The sequence below is a fragment of the Cygnus olor genome, chromosome 21 (assembly GCF_009769625.2).
Source record: "Cygnus olor isolate bCygOlo1 chromosome 21, bCygOlo1.pri.v2, whole genome shotgun sequence".
NCBI lineage: Eukaryota > Metazoa > Chordata > Aves > Anseriformes > Anatidae > Cygnus > Cygnus olor.
Genome location: NC_049189.1, coordinates 1640240 through 1658044, shown reverse-complemented (window position 1 = coordinate 1658044; position 17805 = coordinate 1640240). Strand labels below are relative to the sequence as shown.

Genomic DNA, 17805 nt, shown 5'->3' with positions numbered 1-17805 from the left:
AGGAAGGTTTAATTAAATCAAAGGTAGTTTGCATTCAGCTAAAGCAATCATTATAAATAGGTTTTCTTTTTAAAGGGTCATAATAACTGTGTTTGTTAAAAGGGTAACACTAGTGAGAGATCTGAAGACAAATTATCTTCTGTACTTTGTGACTTCCTTATTGTTTCAGAGCAACTTTTAGAAAAATAAATCCCAAAGCATCCTGTTTACCTCAGCCTGTGGGATCTGTAGGTGACAGAAGAGAAAAGCACCGTGCCACCAGCATGCTGCAGAGGGCCTTATTCTGCCTGAGCCGTCCCACTGCTCGTGGCAGCTGGGCAGGTAGTACCACGGGGCTGAACCCAGCCACTGCTGGGAGCTGTGCAGGAGTCCTCGTGCTGGAAGACGAGACGGGACCCACAGCCACTTGCATGTCTGAGAGCCATCCCATTTTGATCAGCGAGCACATGAACATTGCACGGGGAGAAATGTGGAAGCAATTACTTTAAGAGCCGTCTTTTGGGCAATTCCCAAAGAGACATCAGACCCTGTATTTATGAAGCCTATTGCATCGGGCCCTAATGAAGCAATTAAGCAAAGGGTCCTCTGTGTTTGATCTAAATGTGGTAATTTTTACAAAAACATCGCCGAGTGATAGATACCCATAACTCAGAGTCCTTAATTGTACTTAATTTGTTTGGAATACGAATGTGCATTTAATTAAGCCAGGGCTTTGCCCACATGTTTAAAGAAGGGCTGTCAAGGAAAATTAAGACCCAGTTTGTTTTCAAAGTTACTGGTTTTTATCAGGCCAGGACAGCGATCTTCGAACAGAAGGTTACAGATAATTAGGCAGAGACCTCAAGCCAAAAAAAAATGCAGAGACACTGTACAGCTGAGAAAGCAGGAAGAAAAACTCCTTGATGAAGAAACATAAGAATCGGCTGTTCACATAGTAAAGTCATGCATGGCTAGGATTTGGTAAATGTGACCTGTTGGTTAAAATGTGTTTTGCGTTCTTAAACTCCAGCAATGTGGATGGAGCCTGGCTGTGGTTAATGGCAAAGCAGCTGGTTCTGGGACCAGAAGTCATGCCGCACTTAAGGACCACTGATGGCATCTCCATCAAATGACAAGAAAGTGCAAAGGACAAAAAGCACTTTTCTTGCTCACTCAAATTCACTGAACCTAAAGCAAGGACTTTGAAAGGTGGTTTTAAAATTGTCTCTTTCCCAAGCATGGAAATACCGTAGGTGCTTGTCATTCTGTTGGGAAGAATATTAGTCTGGTGCACAGAAAAGGACTTTATTCCTGGATAAGCAGTGCTTTTGACTGGCTGACACTAGTACAGAAAGCAGCAGAATGCACTTTTACATGAGCAAAAATATTTCAGTAGGAAAGGAAATATTTCAATAGGGGAGGAAAGATTGTAAATAAAAATGTTGAGACATCTGTGGATTTAAATATTTTTTTTTCTTATTTAGTGGAAAAATAATGAAGTTGGAAACAAATAATGTTTCAACACGCATGAAGAAGAAACGGATTTGGATTCTGAAGAATTAGTATCAGCATAACAGCAAACAACATTCATGTGTGGACACTGAAACCTCCAATTTCTGTGAGTCTTCCACGAATCACGTGCTGGTTATCGGTTTCTCAACACTGTCATTTTTAATGTCATGGGGAGGCATTTATGTCAAGACCATTATTGGGGAAAATAGTTTCCTTGGCGTTATCTCACAGTCTAAATAGGTTACGTGGCTGACAAGGAAAGCTGTGCACATATCACTGGTGAGTGGTGAGGTAAGTCACAAAGAGAGTGACTTGTCTACGGAAAGGTGGTGCATCTGTAACAGAGCTGAAAATTGAACCCAGATTCCCTGCACCGAGGGAATGTCGGGGCCTGAATTGCAAAAATCGTACTCTGAGTGTTTTGATGGGCTACCGCTCTGATGACAGCTGCAGTGGTTCTTAATTACGGATCACAAAACATGTGGGGAATCGGTAGAGTTTTTAAAGGAAAACTCACTGTGGATGGTGTTATCTCCTGTTTCGGGATCTGCCTTTAACTGATTAGCAGCTAATTCAAGCTGGCATCTCTCTGTGAGATGGTACCTGGCCTTTTCTGCTTGGGTGGCTCAATTTAAAAGTTGGCAGAATACCCAGAACAGCATCAGACCTAATTTAGTATAAAATTATTCAACTTAAAATAAACAGAATAAAATAAAATAAATCCTATGGTATTAGAGTTCTCTTGGCTGGATTGTTTTATGCCTAGCAAAGATTTATGGCCTGCTGTTGCTAGAGCGTCAGAAGGACCGTACAGCGCACAAGTACCCTGCAAGCCCTTTACCATGGGTCTCCTCGCCCCCGGTGTCATAGGCATGTGAGAATTTGGAGACCCCCCCAGAATGAGATGCTGAAGGGGAAGGATGCTGTGGGAGAGCAAGAGGGTGCTCAGTGGCACTGGTGAGGCAGAACAAAGGCAGGGAGGTGCTGCCATGCATTCCAAAGCCACTCCAAGGAGGTCTCTCTTTTTTGATGGATCTGCTAAGTACATTGAACCAGTTTGCACGCGCAGGCCCAGAACACAATTCTTCTCGTGGTAAATGAGTATGTCAGCCGTTTCACCCCCTTACTGGTGTTTAAAATTTTTGCAGCAATAACGGAGAATTTGAAAGGACATCAGAGGTGGATTTACGGGACTCCTGGGAAATCAACTGTTTCCTGTTTCAACAGCTTCTTCATCATAACTTGCTTTCTCAGTCACTGAATGATGTTCTATTAATCTTGGTGTGCAATGATTACTATTAAATGCAGAGCTGGATTGAACCTCAATTTGTGAAATAACCTTTTCTGTGTCTTCTGTGAGTCCAGCATAGTAAACTTTGGGTAGAGGTCTACTGACCAAGTGGATAATTGTGTTCCAATGCATCCTGTGAATAATGCAGATAAAAAAACCTGGAGTGAATAATGCATTTTGCCTCCACTCATTTTGAATTAGTCTATTCATGTATGTATCCTTTCCAGTCTGCCTGTCTCTATGCATGCATGTATTTACATAGCAATGTTGTAATTCTCAGGTACTTAAATATCAAAGCAATATAACTACTACTCTTTGCATATGTTCCTGACTATGCTGTGTGATTGCATATGTATAAGTCAGCATTGTATATTGTACCATAAAATTCAGGACTTGATTTTAAGATGAAACATGACACATCATTTCTGCTGCTGTGACGGCTATCTAAAATTAATATTAAAAAACTTTCAAATGTGCGCAAATCATTTTGGCCTGGCTATAAATTACAGAATGCATATTTTGGGCTGCGTTCAGATGCAATGCTGTACGTTACCAAAGATCAGATCACATGCTCACAAGTTTACCTTGTTTTTATCTTGCCAGCAACTTCTGGATCCTAGGTCACGCATAGCCTATGAGCAGGAGGAAGCACTTGCCTTTGGGGATGGCGTTCCTTGAGGGGTAAGGACAGCAATGAAATTGTCTGTGCATCACGGGCACCTGCCTGCAGCTCAGGAGCCTTCATCTGAAAAGCTGATTTCCTGATTGGATTGGGTTTGTCGGAAAAGTTTCAAGAAGCATCTGAAATCTGCATGGACAGCTGAACAGCCCGTGGCTCTGGTCTGTGGCAGCGCATCAGCCGTGTCTGAGAGCTGTCACTGCCCCGTGGTGGATTTGTTGGCCCACTCGATGTACAGCTCCAGAGGACAAGGTACTGGGAATGTTCCCAAGGGAATGGGCTGTGTGTTCTCCTGCCTTGGGCAGCCAACAAGTTGTGAGCACGCAGCTCCTAATCGGGGCTGGCAGGGCAGGTGGTTTATCTGTACCTGAGAGGTCCTGCTCTGCAGAGAGGCAGATGCTCGTTTTGACTCCTTGTTGTGGGCTTTTCAGTTTCCAGTCCATTACAGGTGACACAGCCGATAAGGAGCCTGTCTGTCAGTGCCGTCCCTAGAGGGGCGAATCTTCATCCCTTCCTGTACTCAAAGCAGAGCCGCCTGCTCACGCTTTTTTGGATCGTGCTGGGCACTAGGTGAGGGCTGCCCTGCTGGAAGCCAGGTCACAGCATCCCAGCCCTGCCAGGCCCTGTCCCACACAGCCCGCACAGCACTTCACGGGCCACAGCCGCTCCAGAGCAAACCTCCTCCCCAGTGGGGATGGCAGTGCATAAAATGAATGCACTGCCGTTTTCCGAGGGGGTCAGAAGAGGAAAGACTTGCAAACCTGTTCTGTGAACAGCTCCAACCCCCTGCTTGGGATCTAGGTTTCGTTGGTAGTGAATAAGCATGCTGTTCATTACTCTGAGCCTTACCTTTTTTTCCTTTGAGCTGACCTCAATTCTAACTCAGCTTATTACAGTTTTGTGTCTGATATTTCAAAAATTATTTTCCTAGGGTTAATCCCTAACCCATGGCAATACCGTTAGGAAAGTTATCTGGCAAACTGACTTGAAATAGTTACCATTTAGAGCAAGCAGTCTTCTCAATTCATAGAAATCTTTATTTATTATTCACAGATTGGAGAAACTGGAGCAACATTTCTACAGTGCAAAGCATTGCTCCACTCTAGTTTTGTCTGACAGACCTGTGCTAATTACTCTGTGTGGTTTTGATAGAGGGCCAAGAATGGGTTGTAGAAAAATGTGTATCACTAAAACTTAGGTCCCCAAAGTCAAAAGTAAAACAAACAGTGAGAGATCATTATCTGAAGCAGACCCTTACTAGCTGTGTACAGAAAAAAGTCATTCCCATGTTTTGTTTTCCTTTTTTTTTTTTTTCTCCTTTAGACCAAGTAGTATTCCTGTCTGTATCTGGAAGTGTCTTGAGTTTGTACAGTTAGGGCAGACAGTACATTTATTCTGCTTTATCCCTTTTCCCTTCACTTTGAAAGGCTATAGCTGGCTTTGGGGTGGACTCTTTGTGTGGCCTTCAGTGAGTCACTTAACCTTCCTGTGCATCAGTTTACTCATTTGTAAAAGGAGTATTATAATAATAGGCACCCCTCGAGGCCTCTTCCAGATTTAAATAATTAATGTTGTTAAAGCAGTTTGCAAGTCTCAGATTAAAGGTGCTAAATAAAGGCAATATATAAGTATTTTTTACTCCAGCTCCTTATAGAAAGAGCAAAGCAATAGCCTGATAACTCTTGGATTTAAAGCTGGGAATTAATGTTACAGTGCTCAGAGTATATTTTGATTTCTGTGGTCCTGATTCAGCAGTGCTCTTAAGTCCGTCCTTAATTTCGGAAAGGTCTGTTAATTTCCAGAGGCACGGATCCCAATCTGGAAAGCTTTGTTGAACCAGTTCCTGGTGACAGACGAGAAGGATCAGCTGTGCACGTATGTGCATGCATGTGTCAGTGTGTTTATCCTTTCGCATTTATGACCTCAGTAAGAACATCATTGCAACAAGAATATAATCAGCAAGCCTCATAAAGGTTGCAAAATTCATCCGGGATGCAAATCAATAAATGTAACAGGAGAGAAACTACAAGCTGTGCATTTCCACGGAGGCGCAGATTTTGTGGGATGGATAGACGCTGCTGAGCATGACCTAATGCCGCAGGAAAAAAAAGCAACCACAGACCTCAGCATCTAAACAGTATGAATATTGAACCAGAGGTCCTTGAGTAATTGTCCTTTCTTCACTCTAGGGGTGAAAAGGGTACATTAGACATTCACTAGCAGCAAATGGCACCTGACATCTCTTTAAGTGAAAGTCAGCTTGGAATTTTTTTAATGGCCAAGCATAAATCTTTTAAATTATAAATCAATAAATAGTTAATTCAATAATAGGAATCTTTTAAATATTTAATGAGTCATATGCAGAATGGCTCTATAACTGGATGTTGATGGAACTGTGTCAGAGGAATTTGAATCAAACTTTTCTAAACTCCCCATATTAAAATAGTTATCGATTCAAACATAAACTATGAAGACTATTGCAAAAGTAAGGGGGGAGTGGAGGGGCTTAGCATACATTTTCTCATCCAAGAAAGTGTAGAACTAGCAGTTTATTTTTAATGATGTATTCTTGAGCTTTTCAGGTTGTATTAATGTTCCCAGAACAAAAATGAGTAAGAACCTATGCAGACGAGATTTTGTGTGTGTGCATATTCATTAAAATCTTGTTTTAGTGGCAGCTGTGCTCTTAAATAAAAGCTGTGGCAGTCTGCCTCTCATTAAGGGATTCTGCTAACTAGCAATGGCATTGGTATCCTGAACTACCTCCATCTGAAACCGCCCCAAAGTTTAATTTATTTACTAGAGTTTCAAGTGGAAGACAGTGGAGGCTGTACCCACAAATGCTAGAGCTCAGCTTGTTCCTGCACAATTTTCTCTGGGGAGATCAGTAGGCAGTGTTCACTCTCATTAACTCCGTGCTGCTCTCAGTCAACAACAGTGTTCCTAATTTCCCTGAACCGGAGGAATCTCCTGCTCAACCCGCAGACCACGTTCAGTGCACTGTTGTTTCATAGCAGATATGGCATCTTCAACTAAACTGTAACCTAGCTCTCATGGTCGCAGTAAGTCCTCTAAACCAGTATAATCAGAGCCAGAGTTGCTGCCTCCTCAGCTGGCCCAGTTGTTGGTCTGGCAGGCCAAACATCAGCGTTCCTTCAGCATTTATTTCAGCATTGGTGCTAGGCACTCTTGGCAGCCTTGGTTTGAGTATCCCTGAGTAGTCGCTGCTGGTATCTCCAGTTAAAAGGGTGGAAAGGATGGTGCTGAGAGCAGGATGCGAGTGTAGCTTCGGTGGGGGAAACACAGGCAAACAGGCAAGAAAGGTGCAGAGGCAGGAGAAGGATTGGCCAACAAGCTGAGGTTCTTTCAGAGTTGCTCCGTGACTGGTAGGTTTGCTTTGGGTAAGCTTATGTGCATTCAGTGCCACACATTTCAGAAACACGTTCTGGCATTTGAGGAACAAAAAAGGCTTTTATGCAAGGCTTGTTCACCATTTTAAAAGCTTCCGGCTTTTAAGCCACTCAGCAAAAATAAATGGTGTCTTTACATTCCTTTAACAAAGATAGCAACAAAGGTGTTTGATGTTGCCTCCTGAAACAATGAAACACGGGATCAGAAACGCCTTCTCGTCACACCTTATCGTACCCATTTTGCAGATGGCTAAATATGTTTGTATTCCGAGGGGACAAAACTTGACTGTACAGAATTCATCCCACTGCCTCTGAGGGGCATCCAGCCCTGATGCGGGCCCTGCCGTTTGCTCTACGCATGCATCTGTAATCAGATGGAGTTGGTTCAGTATTTGTAGCAAATCCGAGTTTCATTTGTATTCTGCACACCTCTTCTCTCCCCTCTCTGTGTATGTACATCCAGAAAAGCTGCCTGCATATCCTTGTTTGGTTTTTGTTGTTTTGTTTTGTTTTGTTGTTTTCCCCCAGGATGACAGATACTGTAACAATGACAGTAGATTAATATCTCCTTAATCAGCCAAATGAACATGACACACAAGGGTGACAGTTCAATTTGGTGCTAACAGATTGCGCCTATCAGAGCCCTTCCATTCCAACGGATGTTTATTTCTGGCAGAGATCATATGGTTCTGGGAGGACCCCAGCTCCCACCAGCTCATAGACACCCATTAAATACATCAAGTACCACATAGGTGTTACTCACCCGCCTGTCAGGACACTAGCTGCTTGGGAAATTAAATGAGCCTTGACACATGCAACGGAGAAGCACTGTCACTTAGCCGGGCGAAGCGGCAGCATGTATTATTGACTACCCGCTGCTGCAGGTCCCTCTCTTTATTGCTTGCTATTTTTTGTTTGCTTGTGGACTGTTCGCTGCTGAAACATGGATCAGACACCGAGCCTGTCTCCTGGGGAGATGCATAACGAAATGTAATGGGGAGGAAATGCAGACGGGGCAGTGGTTTAGGTAGAAGTGATACATTAAATCTTAGTCCCAGAACCGGCGGTGCTCGGAGTTTGTTTGCAGGTGGGATTTCAGGAGGATCTGGTTTCTAATTTTGAAATTCAATCTGCAGGCTTTAATTCAAATCTTTCCTTTCCTGCTTCCTGTGGCATTTCAGATGAAGTAGCCCCAGATACTGTACAAAGGAGCTGCAAGTCCTTCCGAAGGGCTGTCCCTGCTCCTGCCCTCGGCTCGGCCACGGTCCCTTCTCTCTTGTGCAGGCTTGTAACACAACACCTAAGCCTAGGAGGGCACCGCCATCAAGAAATCGAAGTAAAGCTTGGAATTTGTCAGGCTGCACTGTGCTGTGACCATAGTATCAGTGCTTGCAGCCCCGGCCCCAGCTGCCTGCCCAGCACCGTGCTTATCGTCAGCTGGGGCACCGGGGTGGCACGCTGCGTGCCAAGGCCTGGCATTGCTGCTGCTGTGTAAATCTGTCCTCAGCACTTACAGGTCCGATCCTGCAGCCCTCGCTGCTCCCCACGGGACTGTAATTGAACGGGAGAGTTTTCATTTGCTGGATGAACCCCAGTTATTTATTTTCACAGTGACTCACACCAGCCATCTGCCTGCTTTTGTTTAGACACCCTTACAATGCCCTTCCCATATACGTGAAACTGCTAAATTTTGTGGAGTTCCACCCAAAAACAAATCGCATTTGTAGACCTCTGCAAACCTCATCCACAGACAGGAACTGCTCCAGAGCTTAGCAGCAGGCTCATTTCATTACCTTCTGGTTTTCTTATGGAACTTGGTTGCACAACTCCCAGCAGTTTGCTTCAGAGAAGACAAGAGCCATGTTTATTTTTGAAAGATAAAATGCAAGCAAGTTTCAGCAAAAAGGGTTCCAAGACAAAATTAACAATAAATTACCCAAACAATGACATTAAAAGATATCCATATGATTGTAAGTATGAAGCCAAATCCTTCCAAAGGAGGGTTCTGTCATTTCCCATACTTGTTACAATTGCTGTCATACAAATATGGTTGGTATTTTTATCATTTTTTCCTTCTTATTACAGGTTTTGTCATAAGAATAACTCATCAAGGTTTTATGACTAATAAATTCTCTAAATTACAGTCCAAGGATGCATTACTTTAATTTTTTTCTCCGTATTCCATATTTTAATTGCCTAGCTATTTCCCACTTGCCTTTTTTAATGACTCATTAGGCTTAAGGGGAAAGAATAGAATTTAGTCCACCTAAGATCTTGCATCAAGTTCTGGGCACCTTAGAAAGGAAGTGATATATGACGGGAGGAAAAATGTGACTTGTGTGTCTCAGGAGAAGACTTTGGATTTTGAGTATGAAGGATCCTCAAAACCGACAAAATAAAAATACTTAAGAAAGCCCGAGGCCAGGAATCGATTGTTAAAATTATTGGAACAGTTATTCCTAATAAGAAATGCATTCAAGAGGCATTTGTAAAGTATAGATACAGGCATAAGCTTTATGTGTAAGTAGGTCTACTGAGTTCACTGGAGAGTTCTGAAGCCTAAAATTAGGTGAGCCCGTAAGCACACTGTGAAGCCAGAACAAGCAGAACTAGAGGGGACATTTTCGGTTACACGTCCTTTTGGGGACAGAGTGCAGACAAGGGCAGACAGCAGCTCCATAGACAGCGCACCTGCTGGGCCTCTCTTCTGGAATAAAAGGGAAAAAAAGTGTTTTGAGTTTGAACCCCTGCCCATTCCAGCACTGCCACATGCTATCAGAAACACACTCCAGGATAACCTACCGTGGTACCTGTGTAAGCCAAGAAGGCCCCAAAATGCCTTTCCAAATGCAACTTCAGGATCATTTTACCATCCTTCCCGTAAACACCCATGTCTCACACTCAGAACACAAGCCTGGCCTCGATTTTAAACATCAGAGAGATGTGAGCCCCAAGGAAAATACTAGCTGCCGATTCCAGCTGCGCAAAGTCTTTTCTTCTAGGTGGTCCTGGAGACCTTGTCTCCTGGATGGACCATGGCTGCTGTGGTCCTCCTGCCTGGCTTGCGGGCCATACCCCGCTGACACTCATGCACACCCCAGCACGCATGTGCCAAATAAATCGCAACAGCTTCTGCTGACACGTTGGCAGGATGCTGACCTGGGAAACTCGCTCCTTTCTCTACCTTGTTGTTAAATTGGTCCCAGATTTTTATGGGCCATCGCTGGCACGGATTTCTTCTCTGAGCATTTGGGTTTCAACATGAGGTCACTAACAAGCCGCTTTGGGACAGAGCAAAGCCCTCGGCCTCCCGGTGCATTTGCCAGGTGGGCACCACGGTGCCACAGCAGCGAGAAGGGCCCAGGGGGGTGAGCCCCTGCCCCACCACTGCCTCTTCCTCCTCATCTTCTTCACTGTGAGGGCACTGCCAAGCGCAAGCCCAGGGCGAGGAACGCTTCCTGTTATTGTTTGTCTTGCAGGTTTCAGAGGAGAGACACCTGACCTTGGCATTTTCCCAGTGGGACGTTGCTGCCATGGGCTCTCCTGCTCCACCTTTTCCAGCGCCACACAAAGGCCGTGCAGGGAGCTTCAGTCTCCATTGCACTGTGCAGCTCAGAGAGGACTTCTCACCTTTGAAATTTACAGAAATGCTGGCTAACTGACCCATTTACAACCTGGAAAGGCAGTTGCTTGGCAGAGCAGTGCCTGTGTTTTCAATACCAAGCTAACTGGAGCGGGAGAGCGACTGCCAGAGAAGCGGTTCCTGTGCCTGTCAGCACTATGCCCTTCTTCACTGTGCTGAGGTACTCTCTACCTTCTCTATTCTGTTCTGTAAAAGTCATCTATTAGCATAAACAATCACGATCATCAATGTTTGAAGCTTGCAGATTGAACCAGTCACAGAGAGCAAACTGAAGGCACAAACGTGATGGCTGCTTCCACGCTCAGCAGCGAGGGGCAGTGCGGGGAGCTCAGCCTGCAGAGCAGCAGGCCTCAGGTGGCGAGGCAACGAGCACCCGAGATGGAGGGACACACCTGAGTGTAATGCTGGGTAACGAAATGCATTTGAGGAAGTGGGATAGCTGCTAATGGGCAGAGTTAAGTCCCCAGTACCAACAGCCAGACGTTGTTTGCTGCATGGCTGTGGCAGGGATTTGGCTGAACTGTGCTGGGCCTCCTGCGAGCACACGAGGTTTGCCTGTGGTGCTGTATGGAGAGGCCATCTTGTGACATGTGTGGGCCCGAACGTGACAGAAGAGCTCAGCTGCTGTGCTCTTGTCCCCCTTAATTAGGGGCTGGTGGTTTAATTTTGCTTTAGGCAGACCTAAAGAGCGAGTTGAAGGCCCATTGACTGCATGCTAACAAAAGCAGGAAAATACAGCTCTACGGTGGCGACTACCACACAAATCTCTCTAGAGGGAGGCAGAGAGCTATTTCTACAGGAAGATTTGATAGTTTATGTGTGCAGCACAATCAGGAGCAACAGAAAAGCACTCTGTCAAGTGTGTTTCAGGTGGCAGCACAGGTTATGCTAGTGGCAAAGTCCTTAAATATTCACCTCCATCATCTGCTCAGCAGGATTTTTCTCTTGCAAAAGCTGCACAGCGCTTTTCCTGCAATTGCAGCTCTCTGACCGTAGCCCATCTTGTGCAGAACCAGGGGGTGCTTGCAGGGAACCAGCTCTGAACTGGGGCCTGCCTAATCAGGACTGGAAGTCATAACGAAGTAGCCTGGTCCTCGCGGCTGTGCTTCCAGGATGGCAGCTAATTATTTCAGAAATGTAAGTGTTATTCAAATGCACTTCCCAGCATTTTTCCTCCTCCTGCTGACCGCGAGCAGCTTGCTGCGAATGTCCTCTCGTGCATGTTCAGAGGTGTCACTGGGTGTCTACTTGGGTTTCATTCACAAAACCACAGATTTTGAAAATTGCTTTGTGTATTTAATGTGGGATACAGTCCTGCCTGAAGCTGATGAAAAAATGTTTGTTAGCTTCAGCCCGGGATTTCAGAAAATCTTTTCCACTAAAGCAGTTGTTTTTGTTTTCTTTTCTAAATCCTCAAATCCTAAACTCGCACAACAATCTAGTCACTAAATTGGTTTTACTTAGTATCCAGATTTTTGACAGCACAACATGGTTTTGTACCTTTTGAAGTCTGTCTTTTTGAAAATTAGACTCAGAGAGCACGCAGCTCACTGCAACACGGCCGTTCCATATGCCCCATGCCCTGCAAACGCAGCCTCGCCTGTGGGTGCTGGAGCAGGTGGAATTGCTCTGGTGCTCTGAGCGAACAGAGCACGGGAAGTCCTGTGTGTGCAAATCTGAAATTCAGTTCACTGCCACGCACAGAAATCTGCCCCTCGCTAGCTGGGAACAGGCCGTACCAGTACACTGCGTGTCACACAAAGAAGTTTGCAGAAGCAGTGCCCCAAAGAGGTCTGAATGCAGGCTCAATTAAAGGACTGAAACATCTGTATGTGTGTTTGCAGGCTGTGTTTTCTCCCTGATAACTCAAGTCATAATGTACATAAACTGCTTAAAAACGATTTCGTCACAGTTAAAATTGAATATGATGGTTACTCTAGAAAATATGGCCTATTTCCTTTTACTAGTTAGCTTTTAAAGGTGTTTTACAATTCAAATGAGCCATGCAATTAAAGGTGACATTGCCAAAACTGGACAGACTAAAATTAGACATTCCTGCTGTGTGTTAGAGCTTGGCCCACATTTAGCTCACGCTGTCTTTGGGCTGTACCTGTCTGCTCCAATCTTATGAGTCAACAGGATACTGAAATGTTCCAGAATCCTGCTCTTTGTGTTTCTCTGTTCTTTCTGTCTTCTAGCATTATGCTGTCCTTCTTTCCCTTTATCGCATTTAATGCTCAAAACCACACTCATGGGCACACACTCGTGCACATACATGCACTCAGAGCAACATTTTAGCATGTTTGCGTAGAGAACTAGGAAGCACTTCATTATTATTACACTTACCGACTTGACCACTATAAACCCATAATTAGAAACAATCCCTGAGTTTACAATCCTAATAGCAGGCAGCAGGGTGGCAGGCTGTTATCTGTGCTTCTTAGCTAATAAACCGAGGACCAAAGGGGAGCTTCAGCTGTGCTAGGTTTGGGCCACAGTCATTTACATGTGCTTTGATCTGTGTAGATTCAATGGAATACTTCAGTTACAAGGTTGTCTTGAGAAAGATGATATTCCCACCTGTGGGTGGGAGCCTGGAGCAGCGCAGAGGGTTTTGGGGATTTTGAGGAACACACAGGAGGTCACTGGCAGCAGCAGTACCCAGAGCTCCCAACATCCTTCTAAAAAACCCTATGTATTAATTAAATACATAATTATATGGTCCCTAAGTAATCGGTGACATGATTGCCATTAACATTTAACAATGCAAAGCATTCTGCCACAGTTTGGGAACAATGTGTTAGTGTGGAGACTCCTGAAAATTCCTGTCGTCAATAGCTTAAGGCAAATTAGAAAGTCAAGAGTGAGGGATATTTCCCTGAAAATGCCTGTTTTTCTTTGAAAACAGGACATGGCCACAGAAAAATTCTCCTTCATTTTGGGTGCAGCTCAATGCATTTAATAAAGACCTTCTTCAAGTCAGTGAAGTCTGTAAAGTCACGATTTAACTACTCAGATTGGTTTCATATCAGTACAGGTGAACTGCCTGACATGATCATACTCCTTTATATCAGGTAAAGGAGGAAAAATAATTATTTTCTTTGTGGGAGAGCAGGTTGGGTTTTAATCTTTATGGTTGTATACTGTGTGTGCACAAATACATGTAAACTTCAAAATCTGGCACAGAAATTATACTGAAATTCTGTGGGTGTGAATGGCGCTAGGAGCCTGAAGAACATACTATACGTGTATTTTAAGTCACCCAGTATAGCTCCCTGCCAAGACAAGATTATGTTCTGCAATACATAAAAGTGTAGTGTTTGCATAGCACCTATAAGGTACTAGGTGCTTTACAATGTGTTGTGGAACTCCCGTGTTATAAAATAGTGTGTAAATATGCTAGGAACTAGCTGTATTGCCTATCTTTTTTCCTAAATGCCTTTTGCCATGTATCATTGGAGCCCTAAAGCCTGTCCCACGGAACATGCCATCTGATTCCAGGAGCAATGAACTTCAAAAAAAAAAAAAAAAAACAACAACAAAAAAAACCACCACAGTCACTTTTTAATGGCACCAGTTACAAGATCCAGGTCTTTTCACACCGGGCCAGTCATTTGAATCCAGACCAGGTTGGTAGTTATGTCTGCTGAGTGACCTATATGAAAAGAGTTCTTGGTTTCAATCCAGTTCCTAATGGAAAGATGCCCAAGCTGCTGAAACGAGCATCCCATCTGGCCGCGCCGCTAGCAGTGCGAGCACCGGGGTGAGCTGGGAACGTGCCACGGAGCCAGAGCCCACGCCTCGCCCCCACGGGTGGTCTTCTTGGGTCAGGGCTGAAACACACTGGTGATGGTGACACGGGGTAGCTTGCGTTACTCCGTCTGCTGTACGGATACACGGAAAAACTCTTTCTCCGACTGTGTTTCAGTGGCACTGTTCCGACTTGCTTTAGAGGTTATTAGGTTCTTGCTGCAGAGGGAACACTTGAAAAACTTAAGGACCGCTCTCTGATGCCAGATTCGGCTCCAACCATACAGGGCTTTTCTGTACAAGTAATTTCTGGAGTGAATGAGATAATTGTGGACTGCTACAGCAGTGCCAATATAACAGAAAGCAGAATGCACATAACTTGGATTGAAGGTAATTTACCACTGGAGCCACCTCCTGAGCGACATGGTGGATCTCCATCTCTTGCAGCCTTTAGATCAAAACTGATGTTCCAGAAGAGATGCCACAACCCAGACAGTTGTTACGGGTTTGATGGAGATATTTCTGCGTGATGCATGACGTTCTTTGGTTTGTGCTGTTCAAGAGGTCATCCTGAGTCATATTTTTGAGCTGGCCTTAAAATATGTGAATGTGGTGACTGCTGCAGAAAGATTGACATGTGGCAATATTTACCCCAGAGATTTTATTGTCAGCACTAAAATGCCTTTCTGTTAATCCTTTAATAGCTGTCGGCTTCATATCTGAACTCGGAGCTCTCTCAAAGTCTGGGGTCAGCACATGCTCCCGCTCTCCAAGCCCCTCCAGCAGCCGTGGCAGCGCGGACCCTGACACGACAAGCCAAGAGCTCCCGCAGCATCTCCCCCCACCTCTGCCATCATGTCAGCAGGTACAAATATATTCCCTGGCAGAAAGACACATAAATCCCAACTGTCAAGAAACAAAGCAGTTTTTAAACTTTAACGAGCAGACTAATGGAAATAAAATACAAAGAAAAAGAAAAACAGGAGACTAAAATGTTTTTTTTTATTTTGGTATTCTGCAGGAAAAAGTGTGTACACTAAATAATAAATAAGCCACGCAATGTTTTTACAGCTTCTTTCATATGCGTGAATATTTAAAACGTGAAAATGTGGAATAGGCATTTACTGAGGACAAAAGAAGAGAACTTATTTTATGTGCAGAGAACAAGATGGGGAAAGCAGAGAGATGCATGTTTAATGGATTGGTGCTCGCAGAAGGGAGGTATTTCCAAGTGTATTTGTAGACAAACCAAGCTGACAAGTTAGCTTGGGGAAGACGTATTACAACAGAATTGGGATTTTGTTGTGAGGGTGCTCACTAGTGCAAACAGTGCCTCCTGGGTGGTGGCAGTCCAGTGGCCGGGTCCTCCAGCTACTCTGGAAATCCTCAGCCCTGGTTTCTGATACCTGAGAGCTCCTTGTAAGTAGCCAGCAAAAGATACGTGACTTCTTTTCATACCTTTGTTATAACTGAAGCCAGAAGGGACTCATTGCTGTGGTCCTTGTGTTTTGTAGGAGGGAGAGCGAGCGCAGAGATACAGGTACGGCCGCCTTGCCTAACGTAGACCAGAGAGGAGGAGTATTTCCTTCATCTTTGTAACAGGTACTGTGTGAAGGGCAATTGCAGCTGAGGAAACAAAAGAATATTTTCACAGTAGTAAGGAGAGAGACAGCCTGGAGAAGTGTGGCACGTGAGGCTATCAAGGGCTTTCTCCATGGCTAGCTGGGCCATGCCTTTGTGTTTGGAAGTCGCTGAAACCAAAGAAAGAAAGGCCTGTTGCCATGACTGGCAGGGTCTCATTATTCTATTCCATGGCTTATGGTTTAATGCTTGTTTAACTGGATTTTTTTTTTCCCTGACTTTTGATTTCTTTTTGCCAACTTTATATTTTAATACATGTTTTTATGGAAATATTTATAGTGCACATGTTGCATATAAAACACCATCATAAAGCTTTTTTCCTTCAGCCCTGTTGAAATAAATGATGTTATTATTATAATAATTTCATAGGGTTATATCTGTTCGGTAATGAAAAAGACCTGTGGCTGCTTGAACCATCAACCCAGGCAGGTTTTACAGCTTTCTGTAGCTGCAGTGACCTCATGGAGCTGCTGGAACTTTTAAATACCCCGTTCCCCAGCCGAGGGGGACACGCAGGGCAGAAGAAGCAGCTAGGAGGTACGGGACACTTGCATGCTGCCCTGCAGAGGGGTGAGCATTGGTTCAGTGCCTACATTGCAGAGACTTTGTGTTCACCACCAGCTTAGCAGACTTGCAGGTGTGTTTCTGAACAATAATAAGTCTGAACGAATGTGGGCAGGCAGGCACACGATGCGCGTGTTGGTGCTTTTCTCCGCTGGGATGTAGGCTAGAAGGGGAGCAAGTATCAGACTAGAAAGATAAGGACTAAGTATGTGAGCATCTATTGGTATAGGCTTATGTACATGTGCATGCACGCATTCTCACAAGCTTTAACGATAAATTTTAAAAAGGCGAGGAAAACAACTGCAAAGTATGGTGGATTTACAGCAGATTTTAAAAATTAATACTCAAACATGAAAATGCTTTATACAAGGAAGAAACCTTTTAATAACTTCTCCGTCCTAGGAAAAAAGGATAATGAATAATTCAGCTACCCACCAAGAAAACCGATTTGCTGAACAAGTGTAAAATAACTCTGAGGGAGAACCTGTCCAGATTCCCTAAATTAAGAACCTGGTTTGGGAATGATAAAAGTAAAGCTCGATATAGCATGAAAGTCTCTGTAATACTTTTGTTAGTAGTGTTATTTATTACCATTTATCTTATTTACTGCAGTAGAGCCAGGAGTGCCCCTGTTGTGACAGGTCCATCAGAAAGCCAGCGGAGGAGAGGGCTGAGCTCCAAACGCTTGTGACCCACCTGGCAGAAGGGGCAGAAGGAAGGGGCATCACGCTCAGGCTGGCAATTCCTGATGTTCGAATGGAAATGCACTAACACTGGCTTTAGATTGACTTTTGGTGCAAGAATAAAAAACATGGAGAGAAAGACACTGGAACAGCACATTAATGCAGCACCTGTGACTCTCTGTAACTTGTCTGTGGTGTTATCCTGAAGACTTCACCGTGAGATTGCCTTCTATTTATGGGTACCACAGAAAGGTGAGCTTGAGGAAGAAGGCTGGCATTCTCTTATTTTGCTACAGATCACAGTTTGAAATACTTCGTGCCTGTGCACAGCCTCCCTCAGCAAAGTCACGCGTAAGCTGAAGTCACATGAAAAGCAGGGGGATTAAATCATATGCTGGGAGAGCTTTGCTAGTTAGAACTGGTTTGCCTGCAGAATAGGACTCAAATCTGATCTGTAAAGAAATAAATGCCTTAGTTATCCCGGAATAACCCCAAGACATAAGTCAGCAATGAGTCTTTAATACAGACTTCAACTTGCACTAGAGATTTTCAAAGAATTTCATAATCGATTGGTGGCATTTTAGAAGCAGCTACATCTGCAAAAGCACCTGCTGGCTCCTATTTGTTATATCTATGAGGGGAAGTAATGGTCA

General features: G+C 44.2%; 1 long non-coding RNA gene across 2 annotated transcripts; it reads left to right on the top strand.

The window, feature by feature from the left end:
• Positions 1-3535: 3535 nt before the first annotated feature.
• LOC121058462 lies at positions 3536-16134 on the top strand. 2 transcript variants are annotated; one of them, XR_005814202.1, is made up of 4 exons: positions 3536-3713; positions 10351-11651; positions 14969-15129; positions 15779-16134. It is a non-coding gene; the product is annotated as an uncharacterized LOC121058462 (long non-coding RNA). The 2 variants fall into 2 exon arrangements; XR_005814201.1 differs by lacking the exon at positions 3536-3713 and having other exon boundaries at positions 10284-11651.
• Positions 16135-17805: the final 1671 nt, after the last annotated feature.